Source organism: Artemia sp. Qi Xiang Cuo, chromosome 6, assembly GCF_049724085.1.
Source record: "Artemia sp. Qi Xiang Cuo chromosome 6, ASM4972408v1, whole genome shotgun sequence".
In the NCBI taxonomy this organism is placed as follows: Eukaryota; Metazoa; Arthropoda; class Branchiopoda; order Anostraca; family Artemiidae; genus Artemia; species Artemia sp. Qi Xiang Cuo.
The window spans coordinates 15405189-15422695 of record NC_142799.1 but is presented as its reverse complement, the minus strand read 5'-3'; the positions used below and the strand labels follow the sequence as shown (position 1 = coordinate 15422695).

General features: G+C 36.5%; 1 long non-coding RNA gene across 1 annotated transcript in view; it reads left to right on the top strand.

The window, feature by feature from the left end:
* Nucleotides 1-10818, top strand: part of LOC148950908 (uncharacterized) — a 52518-nt gene extending 41700 nt beyond the window's left edge. The window contains exon 4 of the long non-coding RNA XR_016141883.1: nucleotides 10755-10818. This is a non-coding gene — a long non-coding RNA (uncharacterized LOC148950908). The remainder of the gene's footprint in view (nucleotides 1-10754) is intronic.
* The last annotated feature ends 6689 nt before the right edge of the window (nucleotides 10819-17507 follow it).

Sequence of the window (17507 nt, the reverse complement as noted above, 5' to 3'; positions counted from 1 at the left end):
CCGTCTATATCCAACCCGTGATTTGTATTCAGATTTTGACAGAGCTTCACTTGATCAAATCATACAAAAACTAAACTTATCGCTTGCTTACTCTGCTTTCCACAATAATCTTCCGCCTCAACTACTAACCTAATATTATATTAATAATTCGGAAGCCCACTGTCTCCGTTCATCCAATAGAGCCTTTATAATTCCTAAATGCATTTCTAGTGCTGCCCAGCAATCTCCCATTTACAAGTCAATTATTCAATGAAACAAAATACCCTCCAGTGTTGACCTAGCCACAAGTTTCTGCAAGCTGTACAAAAATGTAACAAAACTTGATAATATAATTTAATCTTTCAATTTTTAACCAATTTGCTTTAATTACCCATGTTTTATTCTTCTATCTTTTTTTTCTTTTTTTTTCAGTGTTATTTTATTTTTTTTTTCTTTCTTTGGTCTTTAACAAGTTCTCTTCTAGGATCTTTATTGTTATTGATGTTTGTGTTATGTTTTTATTCGAATAAATTGAATTGAATTCAATGTCTTATTGTTTTTATCTTTTCCCGATCACTTCATATGGACGGAAAGGTCGTAGCAACTTTGTAAAGAGCTCATTCCATTTAAAATTGACAGTTCTTGTAGGCTTCTTAAGATTTGAAAGTGAATGTAGGGCTTCTAGCCCACCCCCCGAGCCCCTTAAGAAAGGGTCATGAATAACACAAGTCGTCAATACTTCAACCATGAGTTTTTGAATGAAAAAGGGGATCTTGTCTCAGGTTGGATGAGCAAAATGCTCAAAACTGATTCGTTCTTTGAATTAAAAAGATGAAACGTCTTGTTGTGGGAGGAGATTTTTTATGGCTTGTCAGCTGGAAAATAGCCAAAAAACTTTCTGACCTCTTTATGATCACCTACTGTAAAAGTCTAAAACCTACTGCGTCATTGGCGCTTTACTGAAAACTATAAGCGTCTTGAACGATCTTGGAAAGTATAAACAACATCAAACTGAATATTTGATGTATAATGATATTAATTGTTGAAAGATCCATCAGTTCAAGAATTTATTTCACTGTAATTGTATTTTTTATTTTAAATGCTGTAAGAACTGGAAAAGAAAATATTTGTAATATAATCCGTTGTCAGTTAAGCACGAATGACGCAAAAGGCTTTTGGTTTTTATTTACAGTTAGGAAAAGAGGCAGTATCCAATCACTTGTTTGTAGGAAAACTATATTCGTCTTTAACAACTTTAAAACGAGCTACTAAATTAAACTGAATATTTGATGTATAATGATATTAATTGCTGAAAGCTCATCAGTTCAAAATGCTACTATAATTTTAATGTTTATTTTCAATATTAAGTACATAGAAAATATTTGTCATAAAATTGGTTGTCAATAAAGTGCCAATGACGCAATGGGTTTTAGACTTTTACAGTGAGAGAAGGAGCTCATACCCAAACTCATGTTTTTGGTGATTTTTGTTCGTTTCAAGCTTGATTTGCATATTTAATTTAAGTTTCACTCGTTTTAAGATTTATTAATTAATTTACATTAATATCTATTGTATGTTTGTCTGCATTGATTGTTTATTTAATTTCTGTTCATTTTAAGTTTCATTTTTATTTCACTAAGAAAATAAATTTTTTTCGTTTTAAGCTTGATATTCATATTTAATCTAAGCATTAATAGCTTTAAGATTTATTTATTCATTTGTATTATTGCTTGCTGTATGGTTTTTGCTATGATTGTTCATTTAATTTCTGTTCGTTTTGGGTTTCATTTCTTCTTTAATAATAATTTTATGTCGTTTTGAGTTTAAATTTTAAAAAGTATCTGTATCTCTTGAGCTTAAGTTTAAAATGACAATTGGCTTTCTTAGAAAAACGCTAGTTTCCGAAAGTTTTTTTTAATTAATTTTTGGTCTTGTTACTGCAAAAAATTTTCGGTTTCTAAAAACGCCTCATTTCAAAATCAATCTTTAAAAAAAAATCAAATATTCGTCAAAGTATCATAACTAGTATCAAAGTATCAATATCAAAGGGAAAAAATGGGTTTGTTTCAACCTCGGAGTTTTTATTATTTGATGTTTGAACTATTTTTCCCAAAATTGCTATCTCAAAATTTTTATCGGATGGGTTTTGGGAAAAGGGGCGTGGGGGGACTAGATTAAGCTTCGGTCTGTTTTGACTCTTTAAAAGTGAACTAGAACTTTCTATTTTCAATCAAATGAGCCCTCTCTGAAGTTTATACGAGTATCCATTTTATAAGAACCATATATATCCCCTGAGCATTACTTACAACGCCTGTCCCTGGGCCCTGGGGGGTTGTGTCGACACTGGAGTTTTAATATTTGATGGTTGAACTATTTTTAACAAAATGGTCACATCAAATTTTTATCAGATGAGTTTGTCCATCCGATACACCCAAAGGCGTGGAGGGTGAGAAGGGTTAGTTGCCCTCCGATCTTTTTTTACTCTGCGAAAATGAACTACAACGTTTAATTTTCATTCAAATGAACCCTCTCTGAAGTTTATACGAACAAACCTTCCATAAGAACCATATATACCCCCAGAGCAATACTTACTACTTACAATCCCTTCTATATGAAGTGCCTCTGGGAAAAAAATAAATGGAGTGTGGGGGGAGGCTAGCTGCCTTCCAATCACTTTTGACTCTTAAAAAGTGAATTACAACTTTTAATTTCCAATCAAATGAGCCCTCTAGGAAGTTTATACGAGCATCCCTTCTATAACAACCATAGATGTCCCCAGGGCATAACTTAAAACGCCTACCCCCGGGCCCTGGGGGGCTGTGTCGACACTGGAGTTATTTGTTATCAGAACTTTGAAATATTTTTAACAAAATTTTTCAGTATCTCAAAAGTTTTATCTGATAAATTTAGGGCGTGGAGGAGGGGGGCTATTTGCCCTCTGATCTCTTTTGACTCTTAAAAAGCGAACAAGAACTTTCAATTTCCAATCAAATGAGCCGTCTCCGAAGTTTATACGAGCATCTATTCCATAAGAAGTATATATGCGCCTAGAGCGTTACTCATAATGCCTGCCTCCGGGTCCTGGCGGGTTCTGTCGACACAGGAATTTTTCTTATCTGACCATTGAACTATTTTTAATGAAATTGGTATTATAAAATTTTTATCGGATGGGCTTGGAAAAAGGGTAACTAGAACTAGGGTAACTAGAAAAAAGGGTAACTAGAAACTAGAACTTTCAATTTCCAATCAAATGAGCCCTCTGTGAAGTTTATACGGGCATCCCTTTCAAAAGAACCATATACGCCCCCAGGACAACACTTACAACGTCTATCCCCCGGGCTCTGGGGGGGCGTTTTGTTATCTAATTTTTGAAATATTTCCAAAACACTGACTATCTCAAAATTTGTAGCGGACGGGTTTGGAGAAAAAAGAGCGTGGGGGGGGGAATAGTTTAACTCTCTTGACTCTTAAAAATTAACCTAGAACTTTCAGTTTCCAATCAAATGAGCCCTCTATGAAGTTTATACTAGCATCCCTTACATAAGAACCATAGATGCCCTTAGGGCATAACTTAGAACGCCTTCCTCTACGCCCTGGGGGGTTCTATTGACACCAGATTTTTTCTTATCCGACTTTTGAACCTTTTTTAACAAAATATCTATCTCAAAATTTTCATCAGATGTTTTTTGAAAAAGGAGGCGTGGGGGGGGGGCTAGCTGCCCTCGAATCTCCTTTGACAATTAAAAAGTGAGCTCGAACTTTCAATATCCAATCAAATGAGCCCTCTCTGAAGTTTATACGAGCACCCCTTTCATACGAACAATATATGCCCCAGGGTATAACTTACAACGCCGGCCCCCCAGCCCTTGGGGGTCGTGACGACACCTTAGCTTGTGTTATCTGACTTTTGAGCAATTTTTAACTGAATGCTTATCTCAAAATTTTTATTGGATGCATTTGGGGAAAAAAGGGCGTGGGTGGGGGGCTTGTTGCCCTCCAATCTCTTTTTACTCTAAAAAACTGAACTAGAAGTTTAAATTTCAAATCAAATGAGCAATCTCTGAATTTTTACGAGCATCCCTTCAATAAGAACCACATATTCCCCCAAAGCATAACTTACAACACCTGCCCTCGGGCCCTGGGGGGCTGTATTGACCCCTGATTTTTCTTTATATGGTCTTTGAACTATTAAAAAACAGCTATCTCAAAGGTCTTAACAGATGGGTTTGAGGAAAAAAGGGCGTGGAGAGGGGGGGGCAAGGTGCCCTCTAATCTCTTTTGACTCTTAAAAAGTGAATTAGAACTTTCAATTTCCAATCAAATTATACCTCTTTGAAGTTAATACGAGCATCCCTTCCATAAGACCCATATATGCCCCCAGGGCATAAATTACAACGCCTGCCCCGGGCCCTGGTGGGTTGTGTCGACACCGTAATTTTTGTTACATGATCTTTGAACTATTTTTAACAAAATAGCTATCTTAAAATTTTTATTGGATGCATTTGGGAAAAAAGGGTTTGGGGAGGGGAGCTGCTTACCCTCCAATATCTTTTAACGCTTAAAAAGTGAACTAGAACTTTCAATTTCCAATCAAGTGAACCCACTCTGAAGTTTAGACGAGCACTCCTTCCACAAGAACCATATATACCCCCAGGGCATAACTTATAACTCTTGCCCCTGAAGACTGTGGGGGGAGTGTACTGCTCAAACGTATAATTTTCAGAACTTTCAACTACGTTGAACAAAATGGCTCTTTCAAAATTTTGATTGGATGTGCTTGGAGATATGGTGGGCGCAGAAAAGGTGTCAGTTGCCTTAAAATCACTTTCGACTATTAAAAAGGGAACTAGCCATTTAAATTTCCAATCGAATGGGCCCTTTCTGAAGTTTCCACGGCAACGTTGTCTATACAAAACCTTATGTGCCCCCTGGGCATAACTTACAACCCTCACCCTGAGTACTGTGGGGCAGTTGTCATCCTCAGAGACCTAATTTCCAGAATTTAAAACTACGTTTAATAAAATGGCTATCTCAAAATTTTGATTGGATGTGTTTAGGGAAAACGTGGGCGTGAGAGGGGGGTTAGTTGCCCTACAATCACTTTCGACTATTAAAAAGGGCAGTAGCCCTTTGAATTTCCAATCGAATGAGCCTTTTTTGAAGTTTCTACGACAACGCCTTCTATAAAAACCTTATATGCCCCCAGGGCGTAACTTAAAACCCTTGCCCTGAGGGTTGTGGGGGAGTTTCCTTCTCAAAAATATATTTTCTATCTGGAATCCACTACGCTGAACAAAATGGATATCTGAAAATTTTGATTGGATGTGTTTGGGGTAATGATGGGTGTGGGGGGGGCTATTTGCCCTGCAATCACTTTCGACTATTAAAAAGGATACAAGCCCTTCGAATTTCCAATCGAATGAGCCTTTTTTGAAGTTTCTACGACAATTCCTTCTATAAAAACCTTATATGCCCCCAGGGCATAACTTAAAACCCTTGCCCTGAGGGTTGTGGGGGAGTGTCCTCCTCAAAAATATATTTTCTATCTGGAAATTAACTACGCTGAACAAAATGGGTATATCAAAATTTTGGGTGGCTGTGTTTGGAGGAATGATGGGCGTTGGGGGGGGGGGGGGTTAGTTGCCCTCCAATGACTTTCGACTATTAAAAAGGGCACTAGCCCTTTGAATTTTCAATCGAATGAGCATTTTTGAAGGTTTTACGACAACGCCTTGTTTAAAAACCTTAAGTGAACCAAGGGCGTAATTTAAAACCCTTGCCCTGAGGGCTGTAGGGGAGTATTCTTCTCAAAAATATATTTTCTATCTGGAAATCAACTACGCTGAACAAAATGGATATCTGAAAATTTTGATTGGATGTGTTTGGGGGAATGATGGGCGTGGGGGCTAGTTGCCCTCCAATCACTTTCGACTATTAAAAAGGGCATCAGCCCTTTGTATTTCCAATCAAATGAGCCTGTTTTGAAGTTTCTACGACAACGCCTTCTATAAAAACCTTATATGACCTCAGGGCATAACTTAAAACCCTTGCTCTGACGGTTGTGAGTGAGTGTCCTCCTAAAAAACATATTTTCTATCTGGAAATCGACTACGCTGAACAAAATGGCTGTCTCAAAATTTTGATTGGATTTGTTTTGGGGAATGATGGGCGTGGGGGGAAACTAGTTTTCCTCCGATCGTTTTCGACTATTAAAAAGGGCACTAGAACTCTCGATTTCTAATCGAATAAGCCCCCTTTGAAGTTCTACGACGGCCCCTTCCATATGAAGTGCCTCTGGGGAAAAAAATAACAATAGATAAATAATAAAACACTGGAGCCGTATGGACTTTACTATAGACAATGCTACAGCGTTGCCTCTGATTATATCTACAACTTTTCTTCTTTCACCGTCCTTTTTTCGTTTCTTTCTGTTTCTTTCTTTCATTATGATTAACCTAAATTCACTTCTTGAGTGTTGTCGGGCTAACACTTAAGTAGCGTTTTTTTTCATTTTTTTGTCCGTCCTGATCACAGATAGATAACTTGTTTCGCGTTATTCAGTATTAAATTAAAAAAAAATTAGTTTTTTTTAACTGAAAGTAAGGAGCGACATTAAAACTTAAAACGAACAGAAATTATTCCGTATATGAAAGGGGCTGTCCCCTCATCAGAGCCTCGCGCTTTACTAGAAATTTTTTTATTTTTTATAAAAAAGTTGTGATACAGAGTAAAACTTTAGAGTAAAGAGCGAGGCGTTTTGGAGGGGACAGCCCCTTTCATATATGGAATAATTTCTGTTCGTTTTAAGTTTTAATGTCGCTCCTTACTTTCACTTCAAAAAACTTGTTTTTTTAAATTTAATTTCTGAACGTTTTTGAATTAATGCAGCTTTGATTTTGGCTCACCGTACTGAATAATTAAAACGAAATTTGCATATTAATTTTACTTCTTTTTTGCCAAATGGCTTTCTCGAAAGTTTGATCTGACGTAACTTACGAATTAACTTACGGAACGAACTTCCATATCCGTATATTTGTATTACGTATATTAGGGGTTTGCCGCCTAGTCAATACCTCGCTCTTTACGCTAAATCTCAAATTTAGTTCCAATTCTTTAAGAATGACCCCTTAATCACAAAGTCCGTTAATTTGAATAAATAGCTCTGATGAAAGTACAAAAAAAACTTTTGCGTAAAGAGTGAGGTAGTGACTAGGGGGGCAAACCCAATCATATACGTAATAATTTTTGTTCGTTTTAAGATTTGATGGTGCTCCTTACTTTCAGTTGAAAAAATTTTTTTTTTAATTCAATTTCTGACCTTTTAAATAATGCTGGGAAATCCAGCACCCCCTTCATAGCAATGCCCCTTCCCCCATGGAAAGATCCTCTGAAGTAACCCCGGCCCCCCTCCCCCTGCAACTACCAGAAAAAAAAACTCCAAAAACTTTCTGTATACTTTCCAATAACAGATACTATATGTAAACCACAGTTTATATAATTAGACAGTATGATCATTCTCTATCTCTCCCATTATAAAAACCCGGACATTATAAAACCCATTATAAACATGCTAAACAAGCTAAGGCAGAAAGAAGTGGGAGGAGCTTTTTGTTCACGATGACCAGAAATGATCTGCGATAAGCTTACTGGTACAAAAACCCGGACAAAAACCCATTATAAAAAAGGCTAAACAAGCTAAGGCAGAAAGAAGTGGGAGGAGCTTTTTGTTCACGATGACCAGAAATGATCTGCGATAAGCTTACTGTATATTGTCTACTGTGATGTAAACCTTTGGGAAAGTTTACTACTTGCTACTCTACTCCCGAGAACCGTGGCAAATTAAGTCATCTTGATAGACATATTTATTATGTTTTTCGACCATGCTAAACGAAAAGACTACCTAAAAGTTTCGATCGGATGGCCTTGAGAAAAAAATTAGCATGGAAGGGGGCCTAGTTGCCATTAATTTTTTGGTCTCTTAAAAAGGGCACTAGAACTTTTAATTTTCGTTCGAATGAGCCCTCCCGCGATATTCTAGGACCACTGGGTCGATACGATCACCCTTGGGAAAAAAAAACAAATAAACACGCAAAATTCCACATTTTTGAAGATAGGAGCTTGAAATTTCTTTAGAATGGTTCTCTGATACGCTGAATCTGATTGTGTGATTTTCATTAAAGTTATATGACTTTTAGGGGGTGTTTCCCCCTTTTTTCAAAAATAAGGCAAATTTTCTCAGGCACGTAACTTTTGATGGGTAAGACTAAATTTAATAAAATTTATATATTTGAAATCAGCATAAAAATCTGATTCTTTTGATGTATCTATTGATATCAAAGTCCCGTTTTTCTAGAGTCTCGGTCACTATTGAGTCGGGTCACTCATTACTTACAGTTCGTTACCACGAACTGTATGATAATGAATATATTCATTAAACTTCCTTGTTCGTTGGTCGTGGAAGGGGAGTTGGTTCTGACTAACCCTATCCCGGCCTACTCTTACTGCTTTGTATAGGTGTCTTTCCGATTTTTCTGCTTTTTTCCTTCTTCTCAGTTCTAAGTTTGAGCGAGCCGGATGCTTTCTTCATAGTTGCCTAACCTAACTTAATTCATTTTAGTTCCTAGTAAGGTGGCTACAAGTTCCCTATTTCCTAATTTAAAATTCAAAAATGGATCTGATAACTTCATAAGCAATAACTGTTAGTCGATCTTAATGCCTCCATATGGTTAAGATTCAAAACTAGAGCGTGGGAACCGAAGATAAAAGTTTTTAAACCCCTTGCTCGCTTATGAACCCTTCATCTGAATTTTTGTTTTCTCATGGTTGCTAGTTCCATAATTAGTATATCTGAATTAGTAATAATTGTTTAATTTACATCCAAACCCTGATTCTATTATCAGGTGCTAAAAAATACAAATTTGCGAAAGAGATGAGAATCATAATCTGATTCAATGCCTATACGTGAAAGGTTTCAGGACAAAGTTATTTATTTACCTCTATGAATAAATGAAAATATATAAACATAAAAAACGGATAATTTTTTAATTAGGATAGTTAAATAGGATACTTCATAAGAGCCCAAGGTTAGATTTATGGTATAAGGTAATAAAGTTATGGACATCAGATAGAATATTCAAAATATGTAGTTTGATCAATATAAACATGATAACATTTCAAAAAACCGCCCATTTTATATTTATAAAAATTTCTTTTTACTATTCTATTATTTCAACTTTTACTTCTTACTTTTACCTTTACTATTATACCTTTTTTACTATTTACTATTATTATTTTTACTATTTTCACTATTTGACTAGCATTCCTTCCCCAAAAAAGGACAGAAGCATGCCTAATTCATTATTAATAACACTGTAAAAAAATGACAATAAAGAACTGCATAAAAAGGGATAAAAAATTTAGTTAGGATAGTTACTTCAGATCTGGGGTAGTGTCGACGAGCTTCTTCTGTACCCCTAAGAATAGTGAGCACAAATTGGGGAATATTACCGCTAATTTCAGTCATTATTCGGCCTCTGGACTTCTTGTCGAGTGTCTATCCATGAGGAAGGGCATTTTGTGCAATACGCTGGCAAGGTTGTATGGATTGAAGCTAGCAGTAGCTGCCAAGACTGTACCGAGGGGGGGGGGACAGTGAAAGTTATGTATTAAAATGAAACTGATATGAAAAGAGTGAAGGCAGCAAATCCACAGATACATAAATCTTAAAGTGAGCCTTTTATTGTATTCCCTGTCCCAGAGGAAAACCCCCTAGGTCCTCTCTGGTGGGTTCATGTCATTGCACCCCCGATCTCTTCTTTCTAAAGCTATCTTGGTGGATATTGACGGCTATTTTTATCTCCTACTTAATTATTTGAATTACTAAAATAATTTGATCCTGTTTATTTGTGTACGCAATCTTCAACTCAGAGATAAGCACAAGCAGGGGCGTGTTTTTTTGTGGGGGGGGGGGAGGAAGTTTCCCCCACCCATAATTTGTAAAAAATATTATACAACCCGTGCCCATTGACTATCCAAATATGGGGAGGGGCCTTTTTGCCCTCCCCCTCCCATAAAATGCTGGAGATTCACCCCTGAGCACAGGGACCGCCCAACGTTAAAATTCAATATTTTATTGAATTTCTTGACATTTCCTATTCAAGTTATTAAATATTTTTTACCCCCCCCCCCCCCCCACTTGCTAAAAAGAAATGCTTGTGTATGTAAATTCTTCAGCTATATTAGCATCACAAACCGCTCTTTTTACTACATCTTTCAGCAATCACAAGGTGAAATCGTAAAATTCAAGCCTGACGGTTGTATTCAAAGTTGAATCGTAAAATTGGGCTATTCTAGCAATCGTGGAAATTCTAACAATGAGCAACAACGAATATTGAAAATGTCTCTAAGTTATGTCTCCTTCCGCGTCTAAGCGATTGCCTTCTTAATTTTTTCCCCTAAGTTTTGGCTTTGTTCCCGATTCCACATGGAACTAGTTTGCTCAAAACTAATAGAATTAAAATTGTGTTTTTTGCTTTATGATCTGCATCTTTTAGATAACGCTTTCCAAATTTTGTGCATTTCGATCCATAGTTTCAAATTTGCAAAAAAAAAAATGTATGGTTTTTAACTTTAGCCGAATAGTTTCCAAAGCAGGCTTGCTAATTGTTTGTGTCAGTTATGTCATTTAAACTTCGTTGGCTGTGTACTTTGCTAATCATATACAATCCAAATTTTGCTTCTTTTCCTTATTTTATACTTTTTTTTCTCCATCTTAGAGTAAAAATTACTGCTACTATTACTACTAACAACTCACTAAAGTACCAAGTGGCCTGATGCCAGTCCAGCAGCGCACGCTCCTCCTCCATTCCAATGGATTTCTGAAGTGTTACAGGCTGTTCCTCTTGTGCAGTACCTCTGTAAGGTTCTTCTCTTGTTTTTGTTTTCAAATCATGTATATAGACAATGTAGAATAAATGAATAGTTTATAGTCGAGATCACTGTATAAAGATAATTAGCAGAAAGTTTACCGCAGATGATTTCTGGCTCTTCATTCTCGGTGCGAACAAACAGCTCCTCCCACATACTCTTTCAGTTGCGCGTACAAACAGCTCCTCTCATTTGATCTGCCATCAGCGGTCCAATTACCCTGGAACACGTATTTTGGCCTAAACTTTCTCCAAATTCATTTGAAACCAACTCGAGACTCCGAAACCTACTTTTAATTCCTAAAAACATCTAATAATAACATTGCACTTCTAATTTCTGATTTTCATATGTGAATTGGAATAAATTAATTTAAAATTAGGTTCTTTAAAATTTAGTGTTCCAACGTTGAAGCCAAGTTTCGCGTTCAAGAGAAATCTGACTTGTCTACCCATGCAAAGATCTAATGTCGCTTATGTTTTTACGTTGTCCGGAGTACTCGCACCTCGGTCCGGGTTTTTATAATGGGTGAGATAGGGGACGATCATACCGTCTAATATTTATATACTGTGGTCGAGACTCTTCCTCTATCTCCTCCCTCGTGAACCTTAGCTCTGAAAGATTCGACTACACGGTTACCAGTAAACGCATACCAATATAAGAATTTTATCAATGTAAACCCAGACATCACCAGAAAAGAATGGTAAATGTTGATAGGCTAGTTGCCCTATGATCACTTTTGAATCTTAAGGACACTAGAACCTCCGATTTCCGATCGAATCAGCCTCCACTGAAGCTTGTGAAGCCCCACGCCCTTTCATATGAAGAGAAACGGCCAGCTAGGTTTTTCCTACTTGAAAAATAACCGAGAGGAACATTGTTAAGGCTGTTTTAGAAGCAAATGTTTAAAAGTGGGGAGATTGTTTTTCCAGTCTGAACTTACCATGAGTCATATTATTTAGAAAAAAAACTGACCCATTGGCAAAGGGTAAAGCGGAGAACACACTAAAATTTCCGCCGAAAAACCAAACGACATGAAACTATTGTTCGAATAGTCGGCTTGCGTTTGACCTCGAAAATCAAGTGAAATGTAACTCAGTACGCAGGGTATAAATTGACAACAGCATATTGAACCCATTTAAACCCTATGATCTTCTTCGTAGGAAACCAGATCCCACGCAGAGTCGCAGAAGCAGAAGGGAGATCCGTCAATCATGGCATTAGCATTCGCATCCTTCATCACGAACGCATATATTTTGCTACCGCGATACCGTTTATCATTGAGGTAGATCTTCGAACAATCCCAAATCAGCTAGACTGCTTGTCACCATTTTTACCTCTAATGATATCTACCCAAGGGACGGACAACGTGTGAGGGGAAATGTAACCGTGGGGTAGTATAATGGACGTATGATTTCCTGCGAGTCGTCCCTTGCGACTTGCTTGCGGGTCTGCTTTGTCAGACAGCATGACGACTGAAATGGCTTGCTCTGACCGGAATAAAATTTAACGTTCTCTCCGCTTACAATCCTTGCACTGAAAACAAGAGTGAGCAAATACAAAATCTCGAATTTCAATCAATTCATATCTCGAATTTCAATTTTGGCTGCTTCAAAATTATGAAAATTTTAAGGGAGCAACACTTTTTCGTCAGTGACGTTGAACCCTGAAATATAATAAATAAATTAATTAATTAAATTTGACGACGTATTTTCTCCACATAAACTAAATTCTGACAACTTGTTTATTCTCAAAAACAACAAAACCTTCAAAGATAAGCTGGACCTTCTTAAGCTGTTTGATGCCGTCTGTTTTTTAGCTTATTTTTGGATAAATTTTCACCCACGTTTATTATTTTCTAATTTTGTGCCGGCTGCTACCAAAAACTACATATGGAGATCTAGGAAGTTCAACCAGGACTCAACTTCCTTCAAAGAAGTCCTGGTTGAACTTCCTTGAAGTAATGATGCTAGGGCTGTTTTGAAAATATTTTAGTTTTAAAGATTGAATTTTAAGGTGAGTTCTCTTATATTCGTTTTTTCTTCATTTATTTTGCTGAGGATATAAGGTCAAAATATCCATTTAAAGTTGCGTTCCACTGTCTTATATATATAAAAAAAAAATTCCTATTTTGTTTGTCATTCATATGTTTCAGTAAGTTTCAGTTCCAACAAGCAGACTTTCCTTTCACTGTCCTTAGTGCTTCAAGGTCTTTCATGATTAGGAACCTCTGGCGAATCTAAAAGGAGCTGAGCCCCGGGAATTTTTCTAGAGCCCTCATTCTGTGTTTTTTTTTCCGTTTTTCACACTTTTCTTTTAAATAAAATTTGTCAATTTATTCAACTATTGGCGCCCTTTTCACATTGCCCCGCCCCTCCTCCGCCCAATATTTTGCTCTAGATCCGCCTTTGCTAGGCGGACATGATTAGGAGGGCGCAGATTTGAAACTCTGTTTTGGGAGAGACATTTTTTTTGCGAATAGAAATCCATGAAGATAAAAACGACTGCACTTGAACCCTTCCTTTGCATCTATGTTGGGGACCTGCCTTGTTTATATACTTCAAAAACCCTTGTATATGGATTGAGAAGCTACTGAAAGGAATAATTTCAAATCCAATTTTTAAATTTATTTGTTTATAAAATGTATATATATATATATATATATATATATATATATATATATATATATATATATATATATATATATATATATATATATATATATATATATATATATATATATATATATATATATATATATATATATATATATATATATATATATATATATATATATATATATATATATATATATATATATATATATATATATATATATATATATATATATATAAATGAAAATGGAATGTGGTTGATTTTGTGGGAAAAGTTTGTCTTACTATCCAATGGGTTTTTAAATGCCATGCGTAACAAATTGTCGTGGATACGGGGGCTTTGATGACGGAAGGCATTTGTCCCCTTCCCCTAAATTTGGAAAATATATTCTTATGGTATTTTCACTGAAGAGCCTTTTTTGTATTCTCATAAAAAAAAAGTAGAAAAAATTTTGCCCCCCGAGATTCTGAAAAAATATTTTATCCCCCCCCCCACCCCATCCCCATGTAACTTCAAGGGATGATGCCCCTGCATGGATGGATGTCAATTTTCTTTTTCTTAATCCTTAATGTGAATTTTGCGGTATGCCGGGTTTTGCTAACGCCAAATATTAACTAATTAAGCAGCTTGTTTACATTAACAGGATTTTAAAAGTCCGCCTTCCAGATTCTTTCTTGAAGAAAACCAATTTAGGTAGTTTTTAATTATTAACTCTTTTTTCTTCTTCATAGGAAAGCCCAGAAGGCAAATTTTAAATACCTGGTTAGTCTAGATAGGATTTAAGATGTGATCTTTTATATAGCATATCTACTTACAGAGGAGTCTAGAGTTCTGCCTTATGGACAGTACAGGGACAATCCCTCGGAAGTTAGTATCAGGTATTCTTTAGGAAAATTGCCTTATCTTTTTTCTACATGCGAACACACACAAGAGGTAGGCGAGGACCCTTTCCCACTTCGCCATACTTTAATTACCCCTGCTACAGGTTTTTTCCTACTAAAAATATATAAAGATATTCGATAATATTCTGACAAAATTTCTCCGATTTTCTGGCAGAAACAAACTTTACTTAGAATTCCCGCTCCGTTCCCACAAAAAAAAAACTGTTAGCTTGTTTTTTTTCCTCTGTATACAGTTCTGAAGGTTCGCGGGGATTGCTTTTGAGATTGGCGGCACAACATTTAGCAGGGGAGGGGGCAAAAAAAGGCAAATAAAACAGAAACTACGGCGGATATTGCAAAAAAAACGTTCAGATTTTTAGGGGGATTTGCTCGAAGGTTAGATCCCTTCGTTTACGCCAGCTTTGACCTCCTAATGTATAAGCTGTATGCATGGTTGTGCTGTTTCTAAAGCTGCTAGCACCGTAACGTAATAACGAAAATTTGTCTCTGGATATCAGTTTAAGGAATCTGTTTTTTGTTTTTTTATTTCTTTCTACAAAAGCCGCCCATAACGCATCTCGAATGACAACGTTTGATCTGCAAAAGATATAAATAAGCTATAACATTAGAATTTACTGGACTACGTTCTACGTAGTCTCGTGTGACACGAGACTACGTTCTCGTGTGACACTGGCTGTAAATGATGTGCAGCAAAAATTAAAAAAAAAAAACTAAATGAGGAAATTTTCAGCCCGCGAACAAAACAAAAAGTAGATATTTCACCACATAAAAAAAATGTATAGGGGCGTATCCAGGATTTTGTTTGGGGGATTGTATTTTCTTTTCGAGGGGAAGGGTTAATTAAAAACTTTAAATGTTTACGTGCATTTTTGTTATGTTCTTAATAGTCGGACAAAAAATTTGTGGAGGAGTTTCAAACCCTGGATACATCCCTGGATAAGGCCCTGTATGTGTGTGTGTTTGTCTCTTTTTTCTTCCGTTTACAGTACTGAATTGGTACAAAATAACTATCATTAATAAGTCATTGTATCTCATTTTGCTGTTATTACAAAGGACGTTTCCAATCTTCTCTTGTTCAGAATTATCTGTAATTCAAAATTTAGAATTATAGTGACTTCACAATAAAAGTGGAAATTCAATTAAATAAAAAATGACTAACTGGAAAACACACGATTCAATATAATAAAGTCTCTTTGTCTGAATAATTCATCCGTGTATATTGAACTACCCAGACACATTTCATGGTTAATGAAAAATATGGCCTTATAAATAAAAATGTATATGCGACATGGAAGAAATAATTATGCGATAAGACTGTAACCAAGTCTGTTAGGGCCGTTTCAATGCCAGGTCAGTGACAACATTTCCAATTTCTGGCCTCTTACGGTATTCCTGTGCGTTTTTGTCAAGGGCATCGCCGGGATCCATATTTGAAAATGGACGAAGTTGTTTGGTCCCACCTTGATTGAGGTGGTACCATCTAAAGTAATTGTTTTTATTCAGCCATTCTACGCTGGAAAATATATCTTGAAATGCAGACGCATACGCAGTAAATTTCTTGGGGGGCGGGGGGTAGTAATAAAGAATAATTTTATTTGATAATTTAAATAAGAAGTACCCAGAATGTCAGGAAAATTTAGTATTTTTCCAAGGGGGAGGCTTCAAGACCCGGTTGGGATGTTTTGCATATTTTGGTGATCAGGTCTTTAATTGAGGCACAAATGGGACACATTAATGATGTTGACTGATCATCCTCAAACAGAAGAAGGTGATCATCTGGAGAGCACGAATTGAACTGCACACGGTATGTGAGGCAGCTTTTGTGATCCCAATCGGACTGAGGAGCCTATACCTTGCCTCATACTCAAGTAGGTAAATCCATTTTACTTTCTCAAATGACAGCAACCAGAAATAGTGGCTTCTTTTAGTTAGAAAGAGATCACATTATTTCTGTTCACTGATAATATTGGCGAATTAGAAGACAATTTGACAAGAAAAATGGCATGAAGTTTCTTTTCAGCTGATATAACTATACCTTCTTGTATAGTTCTTATATGGCTGCGTAACTGAAACGGTAGCCAGCGTTTACCCCCCCCCCGCCCTCCTGGAAAATACCCCCTCGGAAAATAACCCTCGCGGAAAATCGTCCTTCGGAAAATACCCCCTCCCTAAGCGGCTGGTTGGTCTCCAATCACTCTCGATTTTAATTTTTGGGAATAATTTCTTTGAGCGAGGATGTATTTTCCAGGGGATATTTTCCACGGGGGGGGGGTTATTTTCATGGGGAGGGGTATTTCCCATAGGGGTAATTTACGAGGTGTTTTTCCGGAGTGGGATAAACGCCTAGAAACTGAAACATCCGAAAATAAATGTGAGTTATATTTTAGTATATATTCGGCTAAAAAAGACACGTTTTTACTAGTTCCTTCGCTTTCGAAAGGGGGAAGGAGAAATTAAACGAGCGCCTTTGGTGGGTATCTATTGACTCAACTCAAGCAAAAGCCAATAAGTCACGTAATAATAGGAAGTAAATGAAAAACCTATACAGGAAGTTTGACTTTCAACTTCTTGCCTGGTTGACAGAACTGGTATAAATCGTGAGAGAATCTATATTGCCTGGATTATCATATAGGGGAATGGGTATAAATTGTGTGTGAAAAAGGGATTTTAAGACAACAATAAACTGTGGAACAGCGCTTTTCTTAGAAGGGTCTCTCAACATTTTTGTTAAGACTAAAAAAGCCCGGCATTTATACATTCTTTTTATGTAAGCACCCTTCTTAGCTATTTTTGAGAGGGGTCTAACCAAGGGGTTACGCACTACAAAGTGCCAACGTAGAATTTCTTTTTGTTTCTTTTTTATAAAAAAAAACGCTACCTGGTGTTTGCGGCAATTTACTGCTTAATCTTTTTGTTACATAGTTTAAACTCGGGCATTTTTTTTTTGGGGGGGGGGGGGTAGAACCCAGTAACATCACCTGGATACGGCCTTGACCCCTCCATCAAAAATCTTAATTTTTCATTTCTTGATTAATGCTTTAGGTTCACACAATTTTTCCGATTTTTTCCAACGGATTCTTCCCTTCT